This window comes from Periplaneta americana, chromosome 3, assembly GCF_040183065.1.
Source record: "Periplaneta americana isolate PAMFEO1 chromosome 3, P.americana_PAMFEO1_priV1, whole genome shotgun sequence".
NCBI lineage: Eukaryota > Metazoa > Arthropoda > Insecta > Blattodea > Blattidae > Periplaneta > Periplaneta americana.
The window spans coordinates 171840958-171868950 of NC_091119.1; positions in this window are offsets into that span (position 1 = coordinate 171840958).

Genomic DNA, 27993 nt, shown 5'->3' on the forward strand with positions numbered 1-27993 from the left:
CTTCCTCCCTATACCTAGTAAAGTGATTTGTTTGTATATTACTCCAGTATCGTCGAACTCCAGTCGTGGAAGGGGGTAGCAAGCGGTGTTTCCGGTTCTTAATCGTTGATCCAGGTTAATATTAGAAATGTTAGTAAAAATAAAATGATGTCCCTGTATAAACTTGTTCAGTGTTGGCCATGTTAAGACTAAGAATGTGACGTAGCGCCGTAGCCTGTCTTTCTCGTTAGCCAGGATACATAATATTGTGAAGATTTGCTAAAATGGTTCTTACAACAGAGGAGAAGGTCTTTATTGTCGAGCATTATTTCCGTTCATACGGAGAGGGTCGTCAAAATGGGCCGAGCTTGCGCCAGGAGCGATTTAACAATGCGGAATCAAATAACATAAGAATGTTAGCTGTCTTCAAGAAGTTTCGTTGTACGGGGTTAGGCTTATGTCACCTTGTATGTTATAATTACTTATTTTGATTTTCAGAGTGTAGCCTATTTGTAATTTCAATATTCCTTTTGTAACTTTTCGTTTTGAAAAGGAATTTTAAAATGTTACATTTGTTCGGATAAAATTTTTGTATATTTAAAGGACAAAACTAAAATTCTTTCAATCATTTAATACAGGAGCAGAAAACTCATTGAAGTATATGAAAAATCTGGATTAAAATTTAATTTTGAAAAATCTCATTATATGGTTACTGGGGGAAAGAAACAAAATCTGACACTTGAAAATGAAGGTGTTATTAAATATAGTAATAAATACAAATATTTAGGTGTTACAATCACAGATGATGGCAGGAACCATGTAGAAATGAAAGAACGTTTGAAGAAAGGAAAATATGCAATATCCACTCTTGATCAAGTGTTATGGGGTAAAATCAGAATCAGAACTAAACATAAAATTTATAAATCAGTTGTGAGAAGTACAACTTTGTATGAGGCAGAAATTTGGCAATTGCAAAACGCATTCAAAAATAAATTTTTGGCCTTAGAAATGAATTATTGGAGACGATCAGCAGGCATTTCAAGAAGAGATAAAATTAGAAACGATATAATCAAAGAGAAAATGCAAGTTAAGTATGATATTGTAGAGGATATTTTCACAAAACAACTAATATGGTATGGGCATATGATGCGAATGAATACGGAAAGATTACCAGGGTTGGCATATGATTGGACCCCATCAAGAAGAAGACGAAGAGGAAGACCTATGACAACACGGAAAAAGGCCATTCTGGAAGCTATGGAAAGAAGACAATTAGGAGAAGACCTATGGAGAGATAGAGGGGAGTGGTATCTTGCAGTGCGATACATTTATCAGCGACTGTAAATTAATATTTGACTGTCAGAAAATTTGAAAAGGCATTGTAAACTGACTAATATATATATATATATATATATATATATATATATATATATATATTATCGTAACACACTGCTCTTTTAAATTGACTGGGCAAAATGGATGGGAAACAAATCAATGGCTTTCCAAAAAACGCTATGAAATATTTCATATAAAACAAATTTTATCTCGGAAAGGAAGCAAAAACGAGCAAAATTGCATTTAACTTTTTTGTTTGAAATACCCCAAGGAATAATCCCCTGAAATTAATAACATTAATTACGGTTCATCGTGTATAATTTTAAAAATGTAATATGGGAAGAATTTCCATATCTTTCAAAGAGTTCACCCATCTCAATTAAATTTAGGTAATAATTTTCTGCAAAAAATCAGAGGAGATATAAAAGCATTAACTCTACAAAACGTGCATCAGCATAAGATTCTGGGAATGAAAAAAAAAAACTTAACTTTGTTTCACGTTTCGAAACTATTCATTGTTATGTAATTATAAAGTAGAATACGTCAAAATCCTCAGTTTAATTCAAGATGCCACTATTGCTGTTATAAATATGGGAAGTAAATGGTTCCAAAAAATGTATCAGATTAGCATCGGTTATTGGATAATACTGAAAACATGAATAGTGTTACGTAACATGAAAACAAATACGAAGACGTTTTCAGAGAAAAATAAATTATTTAAATTGTGACACTTCAAATATTGTTTAATCTAGTGAATGTGAAACTTTACCACATGTGCTTGGTAGTTGCCCACAGGGAGAAGTACTCAGAATAAAACGCCAATACACCATACGTTCTATGATCGCAAAAGCACTTCGATCCAAAAATCTATAAGTCCACGAGAAAGTTCATTGTATTGCTGATGGTGGGAATAATCGTAAGGTAGATATCATTGCTATAAATAGAAATAAACAAACAGCAGAAATAATCGATCCTACGATCAGATTTGAAAACTCAGTCATTCAACTCTGAAGTGAACGAAGAGAAAAAGAAAATCTACGAGCTCACCATTTCATTCTTATCAATCAAGTACAACATTAAAACAATCACAGTTACTGGTCTCTTCTATGGAACGAGAGGCACCATCCCGAAAATCTTTGTAAAATAGAGGGAAAAATACAAGCTTAACAAAGAGCTTCAAGATGCCTTCGTTATCAACGTAATAACATTTTTCGTAGCGATATTTTGCCAGCATCTTTATGGAGTACACTCAATTTAAATTGTACTATACTCCGTTCTATAATGTCTGTCAGGAGATGTAAACATTGTCGGCAGAGTAAGAAAGAAGTATAATTGCTATTCAACCAATGGTAGACATCTCATTCCACGTTTGACTTGAAGTTCGGCTGTTTGAAGAGTTCTAACTCCGCCCAACTTCAAGTAAAGCTTGGAATGAGACCTCTGCCATTGGTTGAATAGCAATTGAGGGGTTGGGTGCAAGAAAGGCACTTCTCTCAAATGAAATTTTGAGAAAATTGATGTTGAAAATTCAAACCGTAATAATGTACCTATGCACGCCTTTACATTTTGAGCACTCGTGACCTCTATGAACACAGTATTGAACTACAACTTGGTGATCATTTGCATAATAGATCAGAGAAAACAATAAAGCGTTTCACTCAAATAGGGCACATCCTCTAAAATACCCTTCTTGCACCCAGCCCCTCAATTATACTTTTCTCCTCCTCTGCCGACAATTTTTACTTCTCCAGTCAGACATTATGGAACGAAATATAGGTATCTTTTTTTTTGTTATATTTTAATTTCTTTTGTTTCAAACTTGTTTATACAATTTTTCGTTTTAAATTTTATTGTGAGCTATTCTGTGTTGCAAGAAAAGCCCAAAATGTTGTGGAAGACTAGTAAATAATAAATAAGTAATGCCACAGAATTTTCAAATTATCAATTCTTGAATGAATTTGTGCATATTAGAGTTCTTCATCATGGAAGGTAAATTAGAACCGAGGATTAATTCATTTAAAATTACCGACTCAAACAGACTTAGCTATTAGATAATTCTCAAAACACCACAGTTTAGATTAAATAACACACAATTAACCCTTAAATTCACAAAGTATCCTATAGAATACAACAGGTTAATAGGCTATATGCTATAATTTTAATAGAACAATAGAAAAAAAATTGTAGGAAAATTAAATTTAACCAAAATTTCATAATAGACTACTACTACTAAGATTTATTTAATAGTAATATACGTTACAAGAGCGGTATGTTGACGTTTTCATGGTCGAGGAAAAGATTGAAAAAGCGAAACGTAGTTGAGCTTTTTAATTTCCGAGAACATGAAAACAAACATACCGCTCGTGTATCGTACATTACTTTGTGCGAAGATCGTTTATTACATACCTGAAAGACGAATTTCTAATTAGTTGCAATGAAATCTCCATGTTTGTTTCTGTTTAATGACGGCAACTTTGGAAAACCAAAATATCTTTCTTCAACATTGTTGCTATAAAATGTTTTCTGTGTTTATTATACTCCAGCAGGCCGTGATGTACGTCTGTCTTTTTTTTCCCAGTCTATAAATAGGAACTTAAAACAAACGGTGAGGTTATGTAATGATTTATTTTTAATTTTAATATTTTAACAATATTATTTATATAACATATTGCAGTAATAACATCGGCATCTGGAATCTTGTTGATTTTTTCACGGCTTCCTTAATGTTACTTGTATCAGGAATGCAATAAGTTTCGTGGAGTAGTAGACTTTACTTAATTTTTGCAAATATTTAAAAACAATAATTAACATTGCAATTTAGGTGAAATTACAGTGGTAAGTTTCCAATTTATAATTATTACTATGTTAAACGTCTCTAAAAATAATATGTTAAAAGCCTAAAGCAGTAAAATGAATGTCGCGCTTAAGCGGTAAGAAGAGGGAAATTGTTATGTGTGTTACGTTGGGAATAGTGAATGTGGTATTTCACACTTACCGCGTATTGGTTCTGTGCGGAAACAAACAAATACGCACGATCTCGCACAAAATAATTAATCAGTCCTCAAGTGAGGCTGACAACATATAAAATATGGACATTGCGATAGTTGTTTTCTTTACAGTCCGACACGGTTTGATAAACTAGTGTGAGAAATTAAGTTTTGCCAATCATGAACTTATATTTTTTCGAAGACAGATTAATTTAGTTCCTCATTATATGAATACAAGAAATATTTAATGCTTTGAAAGTCTCTTACGAAATTTTCTAGTAAATAATACATTTTCAGTATCTGTATCTCCGACAAATTGGGTTAAACATAGTTGGAATTAAAAAAAAAAGGAAATGTAATTGTATTCATAAATTACATCAATTTGTAGATAACATGCAGATTATTAAACATATCTGGAGCTTTTAGTCGTGATAAAATAATACATTACACACAGAAGTTATATCGGCTTAGAAACTGCCAACTCTTGAAAACAAACATTGTCGTATACAACTATAAAAAAAAGTCAGTGATCAGTAAGGTTCGGATAAAGTAGCTGTATCAGGATGAGCTGTAAAGCTGTATGGGATAGGATAGGATCTTGACTTGCTTCAGACTAAGTAAACACTACTCCCTTCCATTAGCTAAAACTTTGCCTGCTGGGAAGAGCGGGACAGTACAGCCAATAGAAACTGAATATATGTAGTCACAACTGTCGGCTGGGGGACACGCGATAACTAGTTAATGTTTGTAAACAAAACGCACGGACCAAGGATGCCTATCCTGATGCAGCTACTTTAGCCGAACCTTAGTGATGAGATAGAAGTGTAAACAATTGACTTCTAGTTTCCAGCCATTGAAAATAATTTAAAAGGGAGAATTATCAGTTATAAAATGATGATCAGCTGTGGAAGATGTACATTGTCAAGTTGTCAAAACTCCTATCCCCTGTTACATGTACATGCAACTCAGAAGATTTTGTCGTGTTCAGTCGTGGAAAATATTTCATTCTAAACTTCATTCCAGTTCAAATATAAATTTTTTGAGATATAATTTCTTGGATAGTTATCAAGTCATCAGTTCTTAGATGATATCAGCTACGAAAATTATTTTGTGCGAGATCGTGCGTATTTGCTTAGTTTCCGCACAAAACCAATCCGCAGAAAGTCTAAAATTCCACATTCAGTATTCCCAACCTAACACACATAACAATTTCCCTCTTCTTACCGCTTAAGTGACATATTGATTTTACTGCTTTAGGCTTTTAACATATTATTTTTAGAGACGTTCAATATAGTAATAATTATAAATTGGAAACTTACCACTGCAATTTCATCTCAATTGCACTGTTAATTATTGTTTTTAAATATTTGCAAAAATTAAGTAAACTCTACAACTCCACTAAAGTTACTGCATTCGTGATGCAAGTAACATTAAGGAAGCCGTGAAAGATATTTTCCATTTCTAAACATCTCCTTGACCGGCAAAATTAAACTTGCCGATGTTAATATTGCAATATGTTATATAAATAATATTGTTAAAATATAAATCATTACATAACCTTACCGTTTGTTTTAAGTTCGCATTTATAGACTGGAGGAAAAAAAGACAGACGTATATCACGGCCTGCTGGAGTATAGTAAACACAGAAAACATTTTAAAGCAACAATGTTGAAGATAGATATTTTTGTTTTGCAAATTTGCCGTCATTGAACAGAAAACAAGATGGAGATTTCATTGCAACTAATTAGAAACTCCTCTTTCAGGTATGTAATAAACGATCTTCGCACAAAATAATGTACGATACACGAGCGGTATGTTTTCTTTCAATTCTCGGAAATTAAAAAAGCTCAACTACGTTTCGCTTTTTCAAACTTTTCCTCGAACATGAAAACTTCAACATACCGCTCTTGTAACGCATATTACTATTCTGAATTCAAACCACAAAAATATTTCAAAATAATACTACCTAAAATTTACGAAATATTAACAGTAGCGAAGCGTGACAAAACTTTTCGGTAAGTTGGGCTGAAAGCATAGTGATCTAGGCCGTGCTTTAGATCGCTAAAAGGTGAACAAAACTCGGAAACGCTCCTGTTCTTAATTAACTAAATTCTAAATTGATCTTGTCCCTTCTTTGAAAATGTTTGAGAAAGCTTATCTTACCCTACCTACCCCGAAGCTTCGCTACTGGAAAACTTAAAAATATACATTTTCAGCTAAGTTTCAAAACATTAATACTCTATTGTTAATGTAGGTAGATAATTTTACAAGATTCTTGCGATTTCAGTCGCGCAAATAAAGTTCAATTCAAAAATTAAACCGATTAAAATTTAACTCTTGAAGGCATGCATTGTTAGTAAACTCTTAAAACATCAGTAATTTTGACAATTTTGTAATTACTTCATGGGTAATATTTAGGTTTTCCGATAGACTTTTTTTTTTTTCTAAAAATGAAAGATATATTTGGTAATACTGTTGGAGAACCCAAAATCTTAATTTCAACTCAACCGCTATGAACGCTTTTAGTCTTATATAAAGTAAATATTTCCATAAAAAATTATGAACATTAAATCCCTTTATATGACTCTCTAAAACTCTCCAGCGACAACAAAACGAAACTTCAACGTGCTCATAATTTGTGTGTACGTTTTGTAAGCAATGTTCGTAAATATGATCATATCACTCCATCCCTGGATGTAATAGGTTGGCTTAAACTAGATAAGAAAAGAAATTTACATTCACTTCTCTTTCTCTTCGAAATCTTGAACTCTTCTATTCCTTCGTACCTGTCGTCTCGCTTCACTTACCTTTCTTCCCACCATAATCTGAACACACGCTCTCTTCATGAAACAATACTAACAATACCATCCCATCGCACCTCCTCATACTCATCGTCTTTCACAATAGCCCTGCTAAGACTCTGGAATTCGCTACCTGCTAGCATCAGGGACTGTAGAAATAAAATTGAATTCAAACGCAAACTTACTAAGCACTTGGTCAGTAACTGATTTCTTGTAAATAGTTTCCTTAATATATCACAAAATATTGCAATATCCAGTAATTTCATCAATATATAATTTTGTTATTCTAGGTTTAATTTGTAATTCAGTAAATATAAAATATTCTTTATTTTTCTATGATAAATTATCTAGCTTTAATTAGTCAGGTAATCTTTTCGTACTTTAATTTTTATTGTAATTGTAATTGTTAATTTAATACTAATTGTAATTTTATTTGTAATTGTAATTGTAAATTTAATACTAATTGTAATTTTATTCTTCATATTATAGTTGGAATCTCCTGGTAGAGGGGCAGAGAAGGCCCGACGGCCTTATCTCTACCAGGTTAAATAAATAAATACTAATACTAATAGTAAAACTCAGTTCGCGTAGCAATATTTCCATCTGTCGTCAGAAATGAACACGACCAGTATCTCCGACACCGACCATGCAAAGGGATCAGAGTTAAGCCATAAAGTTTATGCCTCATACGTTCCCGAATTCAATTCACTCTCGCCTCGTCCATACTTTACAAGGGCTGATGGGTGAGGGGTGAAGTTTTAACACCCACCTTGTTGTCGGGTGTGGTGCGAAGCTGGAGGCACCGGCTGGGGTTGTTGACTACTGATGGCGCTGCAACCACTTGTTTGATGATGGAGATCACGTGACGAATATTCTTCCACCCCCTCGACTCCTTCCCCCCTCCCGATAATCCCAGCACTACTAATCTCCATTTCAGCCATTTCGTCCTATACTTCGGTCCCTTTTATGTATTAATGATATCAACCCTTAACCACGATGTCTCTTTTTCACTTACTCTTGAAGAGTTCACTTAGAATTTACTCTTAAGTTTAGGATGAAATCGGATTTTGGGTTTTGTTTTTTGTTCCCAAATGTTTTTTCTTTTAGTTTCTTTGCCACTTCTCCACTCAAGTTTTTAATTTTATCGTCCGTATCTTTTCTTTCTCTAATTAACAAAGTCTGTATGTTGAAGTTGTTTCTTGTATAAGTTTTTTCTAGTTTTCTTCTCCACTTATAGAGTTTTTACTGCACATACAAATACAGAACTACACTTTGTAGTAATTTTAGAAATAGTTACCTCTTATGCGGCATACAAGTAGACAAAAAAACGCGTTATTCCACGAAACACACCTCACTTCAAAAGTCTACGAGTTACGAGCGTAGGTATATACAGAAAACACTCACTAGATCCCGGGTTTATGGCAGCATGCAAGGACAGGGGTAACAATACACGGAAGAATGCTTAATTTAATAGCTAATAATCATGAGGAAGTGGTACATTGTATCATATTTGACTATAAGCACACTGTGTGACGAGGGGTTCCAGTATCGCGAAGTCCGCGCGTCCGGAATACTGAACGGTGAACTCTCAACTGCTAGCTAGCACTCCTTCCCGTGCAGAGTAGAGCCGAATAGCCCCCCCTGTCTCCCCCGCAGCACCTCGTGCACCCCGCAGCATCACCCAGATGCTCCTGCGACGCCTTCGCGCAGCGCCAACGCCATCTATTGCAGTGATGCTGAATTTCTAGTACACGGTTATAATTTATTCGAGGTCATGAATTTCACTGATACGCTGCAATATTGGAGAGGCGTGCCCTGATTTTCCAAATGAATTATTTGTGTTAAATTGATGATAAAGTTGTTTGCTGAAAGCATACTCCATAAAAAATGATTTTATATTTTATTTGTGACGTGTCGTACTGAACAAAATGCAAGACAGGACGGCGTTGACAAATATGAGCTGTTTCGCATTGTAGAAGTTCTTTTATTTTATTTTCCAGGACTGGTTATTGAAATATATCTTCTTTCTGTCCAGGTAATTGAGACATTTCACGTGACGGAACCTCAAATGTTTGCATGTTTCCTTAAAATACCTTTTCCACCTGTCTAATTTATAATATTGTAATTTTCCTCCTCTTCTTCTCCACCTATTTTCTTCATATCCTAGGCCTTAATATTCTTATACTCATATCTTTTTAACTAGATCATCATCCTTGCCATATTCTAACCCTCTTTAACTTTACATTACTGTACTTACCATCCTCAATATTTGATTATCTTTCTTTAATTGCAATTTATTTTCATATTTCTTAACATTTAACTAATCATCTTCGCCTTAAATTCTTAAATTTGATGCTTACCGTCACCTTTATTATCATCTTCAACTTGAAACTTTACCTTATCATTCTCATCTTTCTAAAACTTTATCCTTATCGTCATCTTCGAACTTATATTTAAGTTGTAATAAACAGTTTTTTATTTTATTGGGTTATTTTACGACGCTGTATCAACATCTAGGTTATTTAGCGTCTGAATGAAATGAAGGTGATAATGCCGGTGAAATGAGTCCGGGGTCCAGCACCGAAAGTTACCCAGCATTTGCTCGTATTGGGTTGAGGGAAAACCCCGGAAAAAACCTCAACCAGGTAACCTGGTATTCGAACCCGGGCCACATGATTTCGCGGCCAGACGCGCTGACCGTTACTCCACAGGTGTGGACTAATTAACAGTCCCCACCATCAAACTCATATTTATCTTTCGTAATTTAATTCTTATCCTCACCCCATTCTCATTTTTGTGTAAGTGCTAAATATTCTACTTAATTTCTTACTTTTGAACCTACCCTCACATTTCTTTACTTGGAACTGCTTATCCACACTCCCAAACTCACCCTCGCCTGCCTTATCTTGGAACTTATCATCTTTGCCTTTCTTAACTTGGAAGTAATCATTTTCATCTTTCATATCTACTCATCTTTCTTAACTTGTAAGTAATCATCCCCATCTTTCTTATATATTCATCTTTCTTAACTTGGAAGTATCATCCTCATCTCTCTTATCTACTCATCTTTTTAACTTGTAAGTAATCATCCCCATCTTTCTTATCTACTCTCTTTCTTAACTTGTAAGTAATCATCCCCATCTGTCTTATATACTCATCTTTCTTAACTTGGAAGTAATCATCCTCATCTCTCTTATCTACTCATCTTTTTAACTTGTAAGTAATCATCCCCGTCTTTCTTATCTACTCATCTTTCTTAACTTGTAAGTAATCATCCTCATCTCTCTTATCTATTCATCTTTTTAACTTGTAAGTAATCATCCCCATCTTTCTTATCTAATCATCTTTCTTAACTTGGAAATAATCATCCCCATCTCTCTTATCTACTCATCATTTTAACTTGTAAGTAATCATCCCCATTTTTCTTATATGCTCGTCTTTCTTAACTTGGAAGTAATCATCATCATTTCTCTTATCTACTCATCTTTTTAACTTGTAAGTAATCATCCCCATTTTTCTTATATACTCATCTTTTTAACTTGTAAGTAATCATCCCCATCTTTCTTATCTACTCTCTTTCTTAACTTGTAAGTAATCATCCCCATCTTTCTTATACACTCATCTTTCTTCACTTGGAAATAATCATCCTCATCTCTCTTATCTATTCATCTTTTTAACTTGTAAGTAATCATCCTCATCTTTCTTATATACTCATCTTTTTAACTTGTAAGTAATCATCCCCATCTTTCTTATCTAATCATCTTTCTTAACTTGGAAGTAATCATCCTCATCTTTCTTATCTACTCATCTTTCTTAACACGAAACTAATCAGTCTAAAACTGATTTTTACCCTCTCCCTCATCTTCATCTGTCTTAAACTAAAACTTCTTATTCTCAGCATTTCTAATTTGGAAGTAATCATTCTCATCTTTCTTATCTTGGAACCTAACATCTTTCTAAACATCGAAATAATCATCTTCACCCTCATCTTTCTTAAACTAATTATTACCTACCCCCACATCCTCATCTTTTTAAAACTAGAACTTACCATTCTCATTATTCTTAACAACCAATAAACATATTACTGTATTGCTTTCTAAATAATATTCACAGAAGATTAGAATATTTATATTTACCATGTTCACAATTATTGAATCACAGTAAAGTGAATGTTTGGATGTATACAATCTGATAGTTAACAAGAAAAGGTCCCTTTTGTTGAGAATGATTTATAGAGAATAGAGAATAGAGAGTAGTTCCTGTCTTCCAGTTTGTTGCTTGTCACTCCATAGGCAGATATTCTTAACTTTTGTAGGAAATGATATAAAACATACAGTAACAGAGTAACAGTGATAAACAATGAAGCACTTTGAATGTTTGAAGTGAAGCTTCTTTAGGTTCTCGAACGCTGTGAAACAAAATTCTGTGACTGACGTTGGACCGTATTTCCGAGAAAACACTTACTGCTTCTGTAATCGATTAGCATTACAGTAAGGAAACAGAAGCAAATATTGGCAATATAATGCATAAGCTAAGATCAGTGACTTCAGTTAACCATATTGTGAACTCCAGGCATGCAATCGTTTACTTCAATTTGCCTGTTGACACCTCCCTCGTTTCATTCGGCACGCAAAAAATTCGAAGTAAAATCGTGGAACTTGTGGGACAGATAAAATGTTAAAAATAAGCTTTACGTAATGGAAGGTTAAGGTATACTTAGACTATACAAAATGGAAATATTACAAAATTCAAATATAAAAGTCATTTTCTTTTTCTATCATTAATAATATTTTTTCGAGCCTCCGAATAACTTCGAAATGTTAAAACTTCTGAAGACTTTGGTAATACTATCATCTGCTTTCAATATTTTAGCCATCATAAACAAATTGTTTAATTTTTAAGTTCTCGATAGATGGATTTATTGAGTAATATTATATATATACAGATTTTTATATTATCATAGTTTTATCTAAAATCCAATGCACGGGTCTTCTGACCGTACGTGCTTTGTACCCAAAAGAAGTCCCCCCCACCTATCATTATATCCAACTACTCTCTAAAAGAACACACTTATTAAAATGAAAATGGCACACAAAACATATTATGTAATAAATCCTAACCTAAGACAAACATAAAAGTGTATAGTTGGGTAGATACTATTATCCCTTCCTCAGTTCGTGTCACAAACTTCAACAGCTGAAGTTCTAATCTTTCTCGCCTACAAGAGGAACAAGCCAATCTTTTGTTCGTATTCTCTATTCTCCATGAGGTCAAGACATGCAAGCGAACTCCTATTCTGACTTAGCATCGAGGGTGGTAGATATTTTCTCCGTACATGTTCCAATTCGACACACTGTAATAAAATATTTGTATAGGAGTCCTTTTCTCTGCAAATCGGACAAAGGCGTTCTCCTTCTTCGTTGACAATTTTTAAGTTCTAAAAAGTATATTGTGTATAAAGTGTTAAATGTAACCCTAATTTACCATCTCACATTGCACCAACATTTAACAAGATAACTACACATTTACATGATAAGTTTAGCTTCTGCTGCCCATGGAGATTACGAATTCATTATTTTTCTACATGTCATTCCCACATTTTTGCTCGAGAGTAATAATTAATAAAAACAAAAGATTTCATTTCGAATGATGTATCTGTCGGTATTCGAACTACAAGCATCAAAATACAGTTCAGGCGATAACTCCAATTTAACTTTGTGCTTTATAATTATTACTGTACAGGGTGCTGGCTCATGTCGTTCATAAATTGTTTTAGGCAATGCGCACAACACGACTAAGGGTAGACACTTTTCGTGGTTGAAATTCTCTAACTCGCAATGCTTGTATTTTAGTTTTAATGACGATTGAAAATGGCTAAAATAATAAATAGATATAAAACCTCATTCAAGAAATTAAATTACAACATCGCATACAGAACAAATAACACTCTACAAAAACATCTCAACACACTCAAATGTAACACCTGCAACAACTTCTACATAGGACAGACAGGCAGATCGTTTCAAACACGTTACAAAGAACACATCACAGCCATGACAAAATTACAAAATACCTCCACAAATGCAGAACACATCACAAATGCCAACCACACCTATAGAGACATCAACACAGAAATGGAAATACTGCACATCCAACCAAAAAGCCAGAAACTCAATACACTAGAACAATATGAAATATACAGACATACGAAAACACACCCCAACGATATTCTCAACACACAACTCAATTTCAAAACACATACACTCCTTGACTCTACACTACGAATGCACCCTCACAGGAAACAGAACAATTGGCACCAAGACCAACAACGACCGGTTCTGAAGATGACCCAAAATAGGTCGAAACATGTTAACAAGGTACGTTAAAATTTAACACAAAGTTCTTATCATACATATTCCGAAGATATAAAATGTTTGACTTATTAATATATTCATCCTTACGATGCGTTTGAGTAATGAAACATTAATTTCTAATACGCGGATCTCTCAAGATAGTTGATGGCTCTCAGTCATAGTAATGGGTTCTAAGACTATTTCGACTATTTGTGAGGGTTCGATCCCCAGTTCTTCTTTTCATACTCTTTAATGTCGAACTCCGATAGCAGATGATTCTGTACGGTTCTAGTTAATGCTACTTCAAAAGGAAATATGTAATCGATTAAACGTCTTATCAACCGGAATGTTTCACAACAGTAGCTATAAAAGCTTGAATCGTGCCGTCGGTAAACAATCACGGTACGATCTGAAATTCGCGACAGCAAAAAATTAATGGTAGCGACAGAAGAATTGAATGTAAGAAATTTCAACAAGCAGTATACGTCGATATGGTCCAGCTCCTTGCGGGTTGTCATCGATCTCGTATATCGTAGATCATTTGGTATATCATAGTTAGGCTTCGCAATCCAGCTACCTATAAACTGGAATGAGGTTGCCTGATTCAAAGTATATGTGACGTCACAGCGCAGGTACAGGTACGTTCGTATACAAAATAGTAACGTATCCTCTGCCCTCTTCCTCTAGAAAGTCAAAATCGGGACGCAGTCATAGTGAGTAGTCTTATCGATCACTGCTCTTACTGGTCGCATTATTTAAATAACTACACCTTTGTGGCTGAATGAAAGTTCATTGAGAGGTAAAATTCCTCAGATAAGACGCTCAAGCGTGTAATATTGCAGGGTATAGTTGGGGATATTTGAAGTAATATTTTCACTGTCAATATAGACAACATTATATATAAAAGTGAAAAATAAACGTAAACGTGACAAAAACAGTGCACTGAAAGACACTGCAATACCAAGGGGCACAGAAAGTGTGTTGAACGTAATCTAAAAGAACCAATACTATCACAATCTGAATATTATGAAGATATTAACTTGACGTTTAGCATGGATTTGTGTAGCCAACCATGATGTTCAGCGCCAACATCTCAATTAATAAATTGTGTAATCAAGATGTATAATAAATTAAATAATCTACATTTTAGGAGATTTCTAGAAAAGTGCATAGAAAATTAGTGAGTTTTCGGTGATAAGCGACATATGCAATATCCTACTAAAAAATATCAGACAATAGGAATATCTTGTACTACATCATGCACGAATAACGTCATACACACGACATTCAAACATATCTGACCCCACTAATCGATAGTGATCGATAATTTGTTGATGTAAGTGTAGCTTCTTTAGTCATTACTTCTATGAACATATGGCGATGATAATAGTCGTACATAAATATACTCGCATTATAGAATTCAATTTTTCATACCACTTTACTCATTGTAAAACAGTTGGAAACTGCAGATTCATATGATCGGGAAAAATTAGAATAAGGTTATCATAAATTGCTTCCAAAATTAACATTTTTCCTTAGAGTGTCGAGATGTCCCTAAACGACCCTAATCTTATTCTTATTTTGTGTGCACATTTACTAATTAAATTGTTAACACCTCAAAAACTATTATTTTTAATTCAAATGTACATAAATTTACCAATAAAAATGTTCACAGCTCAGGAAGTATTATTTTAAATTCAAATATACATACAATTAGTTTGAAGAGTATTTGTCTTTCTTGTTAAGCTGTGCCGAAATATAGATGGTCTATTTGCATAGCGACTGTATGCTTTGCTTTTGAGTAGATGGAGTAAGTGAAATAAATTCTTCCAGTGAAAGGATTTAGTAAACATTTATCTTTCTAAGTGTCTTCATTAAGACTTCAAGGCTGTAATAATGCAACAATAGACGCAGATTGACAAAGAGCGGTTGGCACACAATGCGGTAGTTAACTCATAGCGTTATTAGATCTCTTTATATCTCGGAGAAGCGTGCTTAGGGGCTGTTGAGTTGTAATATCTAACAGCTAAAATACGAACGAGATTCTTTGTCCAAGATAGCGAGGTCATAGACGCATATAATACTGTAATTACACAACACATTTTGCTCCACAATATGACATAGGATTTAATATAATTCACCTATTTATTTCATATACGTGTATCAAATGTAGAGGCGTAGTTTTTTTTTACATAATGATTACAAATTGTAGCTAACAACGTAGTAAACTAAGATTCCAATTAGTACAATTAAATGGATTCTCCGAACCTTCTAACTCTTTTTTATCAACTTGGAACCTTTCTGAGCTTAGCATTCTAGAAATGTAGCACATTTTCGGTTAATACGGTACTGTCATTATTAGGCTTGTAATGTTGGGGACCGATAGGTTGCAGTAAGGTGGTTTCAAGTTTACTATCCGTTCACCGATCACTACTGTAGCATGTGTAAACAGTGTACCTGCTGAATACTCCGTTCGCCAGTCAATACTGAGCATGCGTAAACAATGTACAGTGCAGTTCCACAAATAGACACTCCACTCCTGTCCCGCGCTGCACAGGGCTAACCAGTTGAACCAGTGCAGTAGTGTGCAGATACTCGTACACGTTGGCAGCAAGGCAGGGAACAAAAAATGTGTACTTAGGTTGAAGCAGAAGTTACAAATATTGGAACGGTTTAAAAAAGGTGAATCAATCAAAGCCATCGCTCAAGAATTTGACATTTCGATCAGAACAGTGCATGGGATAAAACAAAGTTCATCTAAATACGAGGCATTCTGTAGTGATTATAAGAAGCTTTGTTATTATCAGTTAATTGTAGGATGAAAACATAGCTTATTTTGTGTATAATTTCCTCAATTTAATCAATAGGGATGATTTATATTCTCTCTTGAAGGGTATACACCATTTAAAAATAATTTAATACACAAACACAACTATCGCATGAAATGCTCAATAAGTTTTTGTAGCTTTATTCTCTTCAGCTCTAACCAACAATAACAATAATCCAGGTTGCCAGGGAACGATAGAAAAGATGCGAAAACAAATTAATGAGGTGTATAAACAATTGAATGCTCTTTCGTATTTAAATATAAAAATATAGGGGTGCCGTTTGAAATTTCAGAGTGAGGGTGGCTGGGGGTGGGAGGTGAAATCTAAAATGCAATTAAGCCTGGTTTAAGACTTCCCCTTCAATATCTAAATTTACGTGTTTTTTTGTTTAAATTGAATTCAATTTAAATAACTAGTTACATAGAGTAGGATGTTTTGAAATGAAAGCCCTGTATGTAGATACATTTAGAGAGTTTTTCCTCCAGAAGTTTGTTTTATGTTTCAGATGTATCACGTATATTATACTTAATCACGAATTTGTTTTGTTATATATTTTGCATATACTATAACATTTTATTTTAAATTATATACGTTATTTATTTATGTTTCGGTCCGCACGCCATAAAAAACATTGTACAGCCCTTATGTTTGCCAATGTCCACAGTACTCCGTAGAAAGACAGAGTTCGTACCTCTTCTCGCACACGGACCATTGCTGCGTCTATTTGTGGAGTTCCACTGTACCTGCTGAATACTCCGTTCGCCAGTCACTACTGTAGCATTTCATCAATCAGAAAACTGCTATGTTTTGGAGAAATAGAATTTATAAGCTTCCAGAAAAATGGCAGTATGTTGTTGCTAACAATGGGATATACTGTGGGAAATGAAGTTTGTTTATTAGAATACAACAGCCGCGGCGAAAATGCGACTCACGAGCACATTGTGGCTCGCAGTGCTTTTCTCTCGCTTCCTACCTACAACCCCCCACCCTCTCACTCACTGGAGTCAAACTTCGTTCTATTTGTATTTGTCTCGGACCTGCGAGTGGCGTATCGTCGCAATATCTCTCTCGAAACCATGTATCTCTATAAAAAAACGAAAGTTTCAAGTAGGATGGGAGGATGCGTTCTTTTGCTTACAATATGATGAAAATATTAAATGTATGATTTGTTCACAAATATTACTAGGAAAACGGTTGTATAACATAAAACGGTATTATAAGTTACTACATGTTACTAATGAAACATTAAAAGGTTAAGTGTTATTATTATTATTATTATTATTATTATTATTATTATTATTATTATTATTATTACTATTATTATTATCATTATCATTATCATCTCTGTACGTCGATTCTTTTAGAGCAGATGTACGAATAATGCGGTTAGATTTTCAATTTAAACTCACAGATTTACAATGTGACGTTAAATGAAAGCTAGATGTAAGGACTTGACAGATATTGAACTTTTCAAATCTTTGGAAAAAAATAAATATTTGAAGCTTCGTTCTTTCACTTGCTCTGTTGAAGCCATGTTCGCTGTTAACTTACGTTTGTGAAAAATTATTTTCAACAATGAAAATAGTAGAAATCAAATTTAGATCACGACTGACAGACAAATACCTTCGTGATCAACTACGATTGGCAGTAAGTGACATAATTCCTAATTTTGAAACTTTGTCGCGCAGACATTCTGAAGACAGTTAATTTTAGGTTGTGATAATGTGTCCTATGTTTTCTTGTTCATTTCTTCCTTCGTTACACGTCCTAAACATTAACTTCCCCTTCGGTTGTCCGCCTCCCTCCATAGGTGCTATGCACGTTCCAGCTTACACAGTGGCTCAGCGCACCATGGCCTTTTCGCCACGGCGGGAATACAATGATACAATACTATCCTACTTTCTCTGGTGTGATGGCCTTGTGTTTCAGGTTTTAAAACTTCCATATCCCACCCTAGATTTTTCGGCAACTTCTCTGTCGAGTCTGTGCTGGGGTGTGCATAGTCCTCAGGCGAAAAGTAACGAAGAAGCGAACGAATTTATGAGAAAATCAAATAAAATCATGACGGCATATCGATGTATGGACCGTTCGACTATCAAAATTGCATTGCTGCCTTTAGACTAGGCCTCGTGAAATAAACGATTATGAAGTAGTTAACGAGAAGATTCTGCCACGTTAAATTTAAATACGGGAGTATAAAGAACGAAATAGCTAGTTTAAGGGAGGAATGAGGTGATTTTTTTTTATTTTATGAATTTAATTATTTTTCCTTAGGTGTCGGCTAATAAAATAGCAATATCTCTCTGTTCGTGTGTTCACTGAACATTTAGGAAAGCATGATAACAAATTCAGTGCAAAAACTTCAATTTTGAGGAAGAAGATAGATTTTTACAAAAAAAAAAAAGTTTAAGAAAAAATTTATAACTTATACAGTTTTAGTTCGATTACATTCAAATTTGGTATGCATATATAACATACTAAGATACATTTGTGTACCAAATTTGAAGTGTTTATCTCTATTGGTTTAGAAAATTCAAATTTCACCTCATTCCTCCCTTAACATAGTCTAATTCTAAAGTAGTCTACGTAACTCTGATATTAATTTCCAAATGAAACCAATTCTCTCTTATTACATACACTCATTGTAGTACGCGACGTACCTCTCACAAATACACATCATGCACAGTGTGGACCGCCGAAGTGGGTCACAGTTCTATCACAGTCTAGTGTATACAGTCACGAAACTTGATTTCTGAGGGTGCTAGGAACAATAGACTGTGCCGGTACTATTTCGCATTGAGCGTATTCTGAATCTCACCGGTGAGCAATCCGATGGCATCACCGTGTTCCGAATTCCACCGATGACGTCATTGATGCTCCACCGGTGTCATCAACTTGCAGAGGTGGTGGCAGTCTCCATCAGCCGCCATCAGCGAATCTGATTGGTTCTTGTATAGGGCGGGAATTAGCAGACGAATAACATCGTGCACTGTTGTGTCATGGCGGTGTGTTCTGCTTTAGTTCTGCTGTATTGTTTGTAATGAGCACAACGTAAAAACAATATGTTAATGGCTTGTGAACGAACATGTCAACGGACCCGTTATTACTACCGGTTCAAGAAACAAATTGTTTATGCTATCTTTTCTTTGAACGAGATGGCAGTACGAAAATGTCGCAAAATTTTGCTAGCGTAGCACAGACAACAACTTGTACAGTCGCCATGACAGTCATCGATCCTTCCAGCAGTGTTCCTTATTTCGCTGCAACGTGACGTCACTGATGCCACCGGACCGGTGAGATTCGGAATACGCTGATTGTCTGTAGTGAGGCGATATTAGCGATCCTAGTGGTCAGCAACTATCTGTGGATGCATATTTACTACGTATTGAGCTTTGTGATTGTATATACTAGACTGTGGTTCTATCATCTGTCCGCAATATGTGGAACCCGATCATGTAAGTGAAGTAATAATAATAATAATAATAATAATAATAATAATAATTTATTTTAGCTGGCAGAGTTAAGGCCGTAAGGCCTTCTCTTCCACTCAACCAGCAGAAAGTATACATACATATGTATTAACTTACAAAGAATTCAACAATTTGATTTAGATAAGAGTTACGTGTATACAAGAGTTATTTACGAATTAAACAACGACATACTATGAACTATTAATTAAACACTGAAATACAAACTGTGTAGCAGAATTAAGCTAAAATACATAGAATGTTAATATATTTCAAATAATGTTATATAATAGAAAGAGATTATTATGAGACAATTTTGAAAATACGAAAATACACTACTCTCAGGATGCACGTCTAAAGAAAGAAGTAACAATGTACAGATGCCTCAAACTAGCAAGCTGTCTCGTTCGCGCAGGCGCATAGAGCACTTCTCCCCTACCACTGTCTGCCTACTGCTGTGCACTGTGGACTAGAACGGTACAGCTCAGTTCTAATAACAGTTGAGAAGGCTGCATGGGGGGGGGGGTACACCTTGAATACATTGTCAAGAGGTCAACTTTTCAGATAATATGACTATACCTGGGTATCGGAGCCTAGGTGGGCCCCTCCGTTAGCTCTACTACTTCCCCTCTCCAGGCAGCTTCCTAGTTTGAGGCATCTGTAGTCAGTGATAGTTTAAGTTTGTATGATTGGAGTGAATTGCTAAGAAGGTTATATTTTAAGCTGTTTTTAAAAGTATTTGTCTTACAGCCCCTAAAACTTTGTGACAGGGAATTCCATTGTCGCGAGGTGGATACTGTAAAAGATGATGAATAGCGAGATGTTCTATGAAGAGGTATACTTGACGCGCCACAAATAAGTTATCTGGTATTTACGCCATGGTTAGAGTATAGATAAGAGAAACGAGATGAAAGGTAATTTGGTGTTGAAGTGTGCAGAATTCGAAAGAGTAAAGACAAAAAGTGTAAAATTCTACGTTCTTTAAGTCGGAGCCACGAAAGACTTGCGAAGGACGGTGATATGTGATCATGTCTTTGGATGTTGCATACGTATCTGACGCATATATTGGGTAGGAATTGGATACCTACTTACACATAGTTTACGAGCAAAAACATTAAGTAAAAAATATTACTTATAAGAATAAGGCGTATATAATGTACAGATACAGAAACAAAAATTTGGAGCTCCTATATTGTATTTTTCCCTTAAAACAAACTGCGCATGTGCAATAAAGAAGAGCCCCTATGTACAGGTTGAACAGTAAGTCATGTCATTAATTTAAAGAGATTATTATTTCAGTCATTTCAAACAAAAAAGTTCAATGTAATTTTGCTCGTTTTAGCTTCATTTCGAGGAAAAAAATGCATGTGAAATATTTCATAGTGAATTTTGGGAAAGCCATTGATCTAATTGTCAATATGCTCAGTCAGTTTAAGGGTATATGTACGTGAACGACTACAAATATTATCAGAAACTGCAGGCTCTAAATTTCTAAAATTTTATAAAAAAAAAAAAGAAACTTACAAATGGACAAAAATTACAAGGTACAACAACAAGACTTATTAGAACTTAAATATCTGACAAAAGTATAAAAAAGTTACTAATAATATTTTTCAAACCAGTTTTATCAGAGTATGAAAAAAAAATCTTCAGTTACATCATTTGGTAACCATAACATTGATATGGTCTCTCTGACATCATTAATATTTTCCCTGCATGTACTAAACAGTTATTTCTGAAAAGTAGACTACTCTCAGACATGTAGAGTTGTTTGTTTTAATACAATTAATTTTGTATTTGTGCTATATAAAATATATTAAAATTTACATAATGTTTTGTGACGTAATTTTTCTATTTTCAAAGTTATTGGCATTATTTTAGTTCACCTTTTGCATAAATGCATGCTAAATCAGTGTGCAAAATTTCAGAATTCTATCTCTAATGGTTATGGAGTTACGAATTGATATGTGTGAAAATTGTCAAATTATGACAAATATAATTTAAAGTAAAAAGCGTATTCTAAAAAATATTATTAGTAACGTTTTTTTATATTTTTATTAGATATTTATGTTCTAATAAATCTTGTTGTGGTACCTTGTAATTTTTGTCCAATTGTAAGTTTCTTTTTTATAAAATTTTAGAATTTTAGAGCCTGCAGTTTCTGATAATATTTGTGGTCGTTCACGTACATATACCCTTGAGAGAGCAGTGTATTATGATAATAAATGTGTGAAAGAATTTAAGTTTTGTCCTTTAAATATGCAGAAATTTGATACAAATAAATGTAACATTATAAAATATTAATTTTCAGAACGAAAAGTTACATTTATTCGGCTGCACTTTTAAAGGACAAAACTATCATTCTTTCATTCATTTATTATCACAATGCAATGCTGTCTCAAATTTACTGTGTATACTCAGAATTAAATCAATGGTCTTCCTAAAACACGTCATGAAATGTTTTCCATGAAACAATTCTTGTCTCGAAAAGGAAGCGAAAACGGACAAAATTGTATAAAACTTTATTGTTTGGAATATATTATTTTGAAGATTAAATTTTGTTAGAACAAAAATGCCTTTCTCTCAAATGTAATATTTTACGTAATGTGTTTTGCTTGTCAACTGACGAAATAATAATAATAATAATAATAATAATAATAATAATAATAATAATAATAATAATAATAATAGTAATAATAATAATAATAATAATAATAATTATAATAATAATAGTTAAACGCCTAAGCCGACTGAGCTATGCCGGTGGCCAATCATGATTATAATCATAATCATCATAATCATGATCATCAATATTCTTCTTATTCTTCCTTCAGTTTTTCTGAATGGCTTAAGAAATAGAAGCTGGCCTCTAAACATAAAGTGCATTACATTTTCTTCAACTAGCTAATATAATTCTATTGCAAGCCTCACTTTAATATATCGCCAGGAGTTCATAAATTTCCATATCACTTTAGTTAAATTATTTGATGCTTGTCACGTTAACTTAGTGATCATTATTTTCTTAGAACTCGCACATCTCTCCCTCTTCCTACATTCCGCTTTCTGCCTTCTCTTTCTACATTCATCCCTCTACCCCTCCTCCTTCCTAATTTACATACTAGACATCTGTTCACAAACTCCCTCATATCTTTCTGTCAAGTTGCATATACTGGTTGCCTCATTAGTGAATGTATCCGACTTTCATTTCATATCTTCTACTACTACCACTACTGCTACTACTACTACTACTACTACTACTACTACTACTACTACTACTACTACTACTACTACTACTACTACTACTACTACTACTACTACTACTACTACTACTACTACTACTACTACTACTACTACTACTACTACTACTACTACTACTACTAATAATAATAATAATAATAATAATAATAATAATTTTCGGGCTTTAACAAATAACAAGAAAACACAATCTTGCCAAGATCATGCCCATCGGGACGATATCTTATTAGTAGAGTCCGGATTTATATGTATGTATTTATTAACATTACAATTGGGTATACACCCGGTGGCAGTGATATATAATATACAATAATTACAATTACAATAATACAATAAGTACAGCAATAATAAAAAATAAAATAAAATAAACGTAAATTTATTTCTAACTATAAATAAGTAGGCAATAAACCTAGGACTATAAATAAAAACTATTCTATAATAAAGCCTACAATAAGCAAAAGTAAATCTAACTTATAAGTACTTCTATTTCACCCAACTATTAGCAATTTAAGTAATTATATATCACCTTAATTAATTACATACCAGCTTAATTACATATTATTTTAATTAATTACATGTCACCTTAATTTATTTACATATCAACTAAATTACATATCATCTTAATTACAAACTCAACTTAAATAATTACACTGCACCTCCAATTACATTTTCAGTCTAATCTTCTCAACCTTTCCTTAAATGTATTGATTTTAAGAGGACCACCCTGAAAGATTGCCTCAGATAAGCTGTTCCAGTCTACTATTGTGCGGTTAACAAAGGGAAATTTTGCCACGTCCGTTCTTTGTTTTCTATATTTAAACTTCCTAATATGATCAGCCCTTCCTAAGTATGTTGGTGTTGCTAATCTAGCATTGATATCGAACCATGCTTTGTGTCCCATTTGTGCCTTAAACAATGCTGTGAGTCTGGTTTTTCGTCGCCTTGATCTGAGAAGTCCTTCGCCATGTTCCTTCCCCATCTTGACATATTTTGCTGCCTTGCGTTGGACCTTTTCTATTGAATCGATTTGGTTTTGTCTGTAAGGATCCCAACCTACTGCTACATATTCCGTAATTGGGCGAACAAGGGTTTTGTACGCTAATTCTTTTGACTTTCGGTTAGATTTCTTCAGAATACGCATAGAGAAATGTAGTGCTTTCCAGGCTTTCCTTGTGGTATTAGTGATTTGTTCCTCCCAACCCAGTTTGTTACTTAAATATATACCTAGATATTTACTAGTGTTCACTTGTGGCACCGATGTACCATTCAGCTGATATGCGAGACCAAATTTCTTTATGCGCTCTACAGAAGGATATTGACTTACTTTTACTGACATTGATTTTCATTTTATTTTCTGTCGTCCAGGATTCAATAACGTTAAGATCGTTTTGTAAGGCGGCGATATCGGATTCATCATTAATTTGTCTATATATTGTACAGTCGTCGGCGAATAACCTTATCTGAGACGTAGTATTACGTTTAGATTCAATGAGGGGGAGCGAAATATTGTATCTTCTTGTGTTGTGGCCATGATCGGATGACATAAATTTAGGTTGATATTTATATCGTTTATATATATATATATATATGAGAAACAATAGAGGTGCAAGGACCGCTACTTGAGGCACTCCTGATGTCACATTTCTTAGTTCCGATATTTCTTTTCCTAGTCTGACCTTTTGGGTCTTGTTCTCTATGGATTTATAAATCTTGAAATTTGTATGCAAGTATGCTCTCTAAAATCTTAAAGTATATACTGTAATCTCCTATATAAATTTGGACGAATAGCAACTCGTAAATATTTTTACTTTTAAATAGAGTGAAAAGATGACACTTCTTTAATCCTCAATGAATGCACAATTGGATTTGTTGAAATTTTTGTAAAACATAATACTCTACATTGCAATAACACAGTTACACCAAACTTGACTTTCACTGACGTTACTTAAGCATGATACTTCTTTTAACCACATTAAAGCTGAGAATTGCTGGAAATTATAAATGTCATCTTCACGTTTACCATTGTGAAGCTCCTATGTCTATCAGAAAACAGATATTTGTACATTGAGAATAATCTCTCCACATCGCAAGAAGTCAAAGGTGCGTAGTATAAACTCCATATTTCTTCTTCTGTCAACTCCCCTTCTAATTCTGCTGCTACAGAATGGTATCCTGAATTTTTTGCAAGCGCTGATTTCAGTTTTTCAGAAACATTTTTTTTAAATCTCGTGTGTGTCAGAGGCCAAACCATAAATAATATTTTGAATTAAGGGCAAGGTCTCTTGCAGTAGAGAACACTATTTCCATTTTTGTTGTTGTTTCTGATATTTTGGCTGTCGTGGTACTAAAACAAATTACCTAAAAAAACATTCGCGTTTCCACTAAGCTTCGGAGAAATATTCAAAATGTCATTCTTTGTATTACAAAAATTATACATCATTATAAGGTAGACAGTTTCGGAATGTTGTTTTTGTATTGTATTGTATTGTATTGTACTGTATTGCATTATTAACATTCCATGGTATTTCATACATGCTTACAGCTAGAATATGGAACAAGTCAAAAAACCTAATACTATTATAAAATCTTAATTTATAGTCACAGTCTAGATGAAATATATAACAGACGAGATTTACAGTATAGTCTACTAGTACAACACAAAGTTTTAGTATCAATTTCATGAAGCGTTATTGAATGTCATGAATTCACCTACAGAATAGAAGGCGTGAGAAATTAGGTACTTCTTTAATTTGGCCCTAAATAATTTTATGTTTTGAGTTTCATTTTTGATATCGATAGGGAGGCTATTAAAAATTTTTACTGCCATATAACGCACTCCTTTTTGGTAGCACGATAGACTTGCCGATGGAGTATGAAAGTCATTTTTTGACGTGTATTTATGCTATGAACTGTTGAATTAGTTACAAAGTTTGTACGATTACATACGAGGAAGATTATTAATGAAAAGATATACTGACAAGGCATGGGCATTATTTGTAGTTTTTTTTAAATAGTCCTACACGATTCCCTAGATTTGGCACCTACTATTATTCTAATAATTTTTATTCGTTTTGCATCCTCAGGGAAATTTAAAATGACATTGTAATATCGGAAATGAACTTAATTTAGTAAAAGTTAGACGAAATAGTAGTCCTACTATTCAAGGTATGTTATTTTCTAGATTCCAATAATTACTGGAGACCTGAATTGACAGACATCCCAAATCCAAAATTTACCAATTTGACATTTTACCTGACATATGCTGTGTTTTTCATAGGCTACCATTTTACTTTTTGTCCACTTGTGAGTTCACTTTCTTGTAATGTATCAGAAATTTAGAGTATGTATTTTCTGTATTTGTGGTCGTTCACGTGCATATACTTTTAAATCAGTAAATAGGCAGGACTATCTAAGGCGTTGGATTTAACACCACTCTGTCATCTTACAGCAAGCATCGTTTCTTGTTATGTTAATTTGCAGCACCCTAGTGAAATGTCACAGCGCTCTACGGATTTCTTGCAAAGCAAGTGCTACACGTATTGAGACAGCCCCCATTCTGGCAGCTGGGCGGGCATTAAACTCTCCCCCCCCTCCCGGGGCTCAACTAGTTGCGCTTTATAACATTTTCTAATTGTTGCCGCTTTGCAATTTATCTTCATGATACGTCATCAAAGTCGTTATCTCTGGGCAGCAGCGTGTTCTTGCAAGTAGTAGCGAATTCATAACTACACTTCAGCCATTGTAACTTGACAATTATACAGGGTGAACCGTAAGTAATATCATTAATTTCAGGGGTTATCCTATGAGATATTTCAAACAAGAAAGTCTGATACAGTTTTGCTCAATTTTGCTCCCTTTTCCAAATGAAAGTTGTTTTACATGAAATATTTCACAGCGTGTTATGGGAAAGACACTTATTCAATTTCAAATACGCTCAGTCAATTTAAGAGGGCAGTGTATTGAAAGAATTTCAGTTTTGTTCTTTAAATGTGCATAAATTTGATCCGAGCAAATGTAACATTGTAAAATTCCTTTCCAGAACGAAAAGTTACATTTGTTGGGATCAAATTTATCCACATTTAAAGAATAAAACTACAATTCTTTCAATAATTTATCAACAGTAATCTCACTAGAAGTTTTGATTTATCTAGAGAAAATCAAAACTCGAGTGGGATTTAATTGACTATTACACGATTAGAAGGAAGTATATAAAGATTAGAAGTAACGAAGTACTCCAGTACAATAAAATATAGACTTACGAAAATACAACTGTCTTCAATATATTATTGTACCATCTCAACATTACAAATATTACGCTAGATGCATGCTAGATGGCAGTGATGTGTTATGATTACGTGATATTATCAGGTGTGCCAAGTATGGAATCTTCATTGAACTCTGTAGACGGTTACTAGTCAAGAAGGCTTTGTTGATTCAATTTCATTTTTATTAAAACAGTTGAATTCCACTTCAATTATCCGGATCCCAGTAATCAACGTCACTTTACAGATGATTTTCAATAAATCTTAGTATTAAACAATCTCTGATACGTGACTATCCATAATATCATATAGCAGAAGGTATAACATAATCTAAATAATATAAACAAGTGTTATAGAAAAGTTTTAATTAGGGATGATAAAATTAACAAGAAACGTTCTAATTAACGATGGTAACATAAAAAATAAACATGAATAATTTTAAAAGAAACAATTATTGAAAGTACAATTTTCAAATTTGAATGTTTTAGTGGTTGGTGTTAGTGTTTTATATTAGACGTGTGCGTAAAAGAAGTGCAACTCGTTGATGTACATAGTTTATTCCTCAACTTATTCAGGATTTCCTAATGGTGCTCTTCATTTATTTGTAAACAGGATTTCAGGGAAAATGCATAGGTATAACCAGTGATCTTTATTAATTTTTGTTCTTGAATGCCAATGCGAGTCATATTTGAAAGTGCTGTGTATCGACTGGAATTGTTTGTAATT